Below are 3,409 nucleotides of genomic sequence, written 5' to 3'. Positions count from 1 at the left end.
CTTTCAATGATCACATTTTAACCCCCACCTTCTTCTTCAACTCATTAAAATTCTTTCATTGTGGGAAAATCTTCAAACCTAGCTCTGATACCACTTATAGGTTGATTTGTAGGATCGTAAGATAGACGTGTAAAACATGCACCATGATATCTACTCTTCAAATACTAAAGTGTGGAATTCTATATAGGTAAAACACACAAGAAACTCTTTAACTATTCTTATATTACTTATAATAGCCAAAGTACAATCAGGATCTAACAATTTTACAGAGTGTAACATCCCGAGAAATTCCATATTTATTTTGGACCAAAGATGTAAATTTTGAAAGTTAAGGGACCAAAAATATCATCAAGACAAAGTAATAGGAAAGAAATGAGACAAGAAAAATAAGGCATCTTATGTTAAGGAAAATTCATCCCACATGGAAAGATGGAAGAAAGTGGAAGCATTCCACATGGGTATAAATAAGGAAGAGAAGTTCATCCCATACTGAAACAAGAAAGAAAATGGAAGCTCTTTATAAGTAAGAGAGTTTCCATAGTAATATTCTTATGTGGCTAACCACTTTTCAAGTCTTCGCGGAGGGTGCGAAGCACCCGACGTGCACAAACTGGACTGGGACTCGGACTCGGGCGTAATGTGGCATTTTGATGACGCACTTTGCACTTCGCACGCTCGCATCGCCATAAGCCGCATAAGGGCCGCTTTAGTATTTTTGGATAGTACAAGGACTGAAAATGAAAATATGAAATTCCTTCCTTTGCGCGACGCGAAGGATTAGGCTTCAAGTCTTCGCGCTACACGAAAGACAAAATAGTTAACCGACATAGTACAGCTTCGCTCTATGCAAAGTATTCCTTCGTGCGACGCGAAGTATCCATTCTGCATGCATGACACGTGTGGACACGTTGCAACATGTGGTGACATATGGCATAACGGCTGATGACTCAGCTAGATATAGTCGGTTCGTGGGACACGAAAAAATCCTTCGCGCGACGCGAAGAAGTTTGTAATCAGCTATAAATAAAAGGGTTCACAACACACTCTAACTCACACCAAAATCACTCCACGTTCACACATTTTTCCTTGATAAGCTTGCCGACCTCGTAGAATGTGCCAAGCTTTAAAGTTCTGATGGTTTAAGCTCTATAACGCGATAAAGAGTAGAAGTGCTGCCTGACCAACCTTAGGCATCTAACTCCGAATACCCGTGTGAAGTAGGGGATCCACTTAAGTTATATTCTTTTATTATAATGGCTTAGACCATAGTCGGGGGTGTAGCCCGAACCTTGATTTCTGTAAAGTATAATATAACTTTTCATAAGCAAAGGTTATAGCCAAAGTATTGTTTCTTTATGATTAAGAAACTTAAGGAATAAACTAAAATTTCCTTATGATTAAGAAATGTATGAAAAGGTTATAGTGAAATTAATGTTTCTTCTTGAAGAATAAACCCAATATAGGTGTTTCTTTCTGAAGAAGAAACAAAGTATATGATTGATGAATAGACAAAAGGGACTAAAGTTCAAATGTTTTATAGAAACGTATGATTTGCCAAGTTTAAAGCTATACGAAACAGACTATAGGTCTGAAGCTAGGTCGGTGATTTAAATAACTATAAAAAGATTATTCTCGTAATATAGGTTCAAGATAGTAGGAATGCATAAATCAGTAAGACACACTGATCAAGAATAAAGGTGAATAAGCCCAACCTTTTATAGTATGAATATGTTATACGACGTGAATACGTCGTAACTTTTTATAGCGTAAATACGCTTAATATGTTTAAAGTTTCTATACAACGTGAATACGTCTATGTATTGTCTTTTTTAAATATATTTACTCTTTTGAACTATGGAGGGTTATCCATATATGAAGAGTCAGAAAAGATTTTATATGAGGGTTGGTACGAATCCTCTATGTTTATGAAATGTTTACTCTTTTAGATTATGGATGGTTATCTATATGTAAAGAGTTATGAAAGTATTTACATGAGGGTTGGTTTACATCCTCTAAAATGTTTTGATACAAGGTAGTGCTAAACGCTCAGGCTAAAATACACACGTGTCTGGATCCATACATATATGATTTGCAGTGGGCACACTACAAACATACTGACCATGAGGCAAGTGACTGTCTCTAGGGCGAGTGAAGTCTGGTTATGTGGTCTATGAGTATTTTTAGTTCCAATGAGATGGGATGAGGCGCACTGAGTCATTAAACACCATTGGTGTTGTGTCATAATGAATTTGATCTTGTATTGATGAGTGTGATTATGTTATGATGAATTATGAAACCTTTTATTGATTCAGCGTTATTCACCAGCACATAGCTGACATATTTTCCCCACATTTCAGGGAAACAGTAAAGGTTAGAATAGACAAGCAAGACAGATTTGAAGATTAGGATATAGTCATTAGATGTGATCTGATGGCTCAGATATTTAGTTCAAAATATTATAAAGAATGATACTGACAAGGTATTTGAAATATATAACGGGTATTAAATCCCGAGTTTTCAATATAAAGATATTTTATTCAAAAGACTTCCGCTAAAAGAACGTAACTCTGATATATTTGCAAAATAGGTACCAACTATTGGTCACACGCTTAGGCTCAGGTCGGGGTGTGACAGCTTGGTATTAGTGCCATCGATCTTAGCGAATTAGGTATTTATATACCTCATCTTTGATCAGGAATAAGTTTATGATGAAATCATTAGATATTCAATTGAGAATATCAAAGGAGATAATCTTGGAATGATTAAGAATGCTACGGATAAGATTCAATTTTATTATTTGGATATATTGGTGCTAGTAAATTAGGTATTTGATTAATAGTATCTAAAATGCAATTATTAAATAAATTGCTACGGATAAGATATAACAATACAAAGTACGGATAAGATAGGAACGTACACCCTATCTTTAATATAACCTCACACAGATGCCCGATCGTTAATCTAAGTCGAGGATTATTTCAAACTTCATTAAGAAAGAAGGAAAATGATGTATGAAGACGGTTCTACTTCAATTCCCATTTCTAAATGATAAAGATGCAGATAACAATGGAGGAAGATTTAGATTCCTTCGATGCTAATATCTTATTAAGTTTAGATTATTTCGAATCACAATATGATTGAAACAGTATCGAATAGATCCAAGAAAAACAACGATATTAAAAGAAAAGGAAGTAATGACTTATCCGAAAGAAAATCCTCAGAGACAGTAAGATTTTAAATTTCCTGTAATCTAAGATCCCTACTTGACTTACACTCAAGACGAACGTCTGAATATGAATTATAATTCCTTAGAAGGAATATATAACATAAAAAATGATTATGAAGTCGATGTTACTAAATTAGCCAAAGTAATGCTTAAGAAAGAAATAAAGGAAAGAAAGGAAAAAGA

This window comes from Bidens hawaiensis, unplaced genomic scaffold, assembly GCF_021521415.1.
Source record: "Bidens hawaiensis isolate Kalapana, Puna unplaced genomic scaffold, B.hawaiensis_p1.1 tig00016564_1, whole genome shotgun sequence".
NCBI lineage: Eukaryota > Viridiplantae > Streptophyta > Magnoliopsida > Asterales > Asteraceae > Bidens > Bidens hawaiensis.
Note: the sequence above shows the minus strand (reverse complement) of the source record.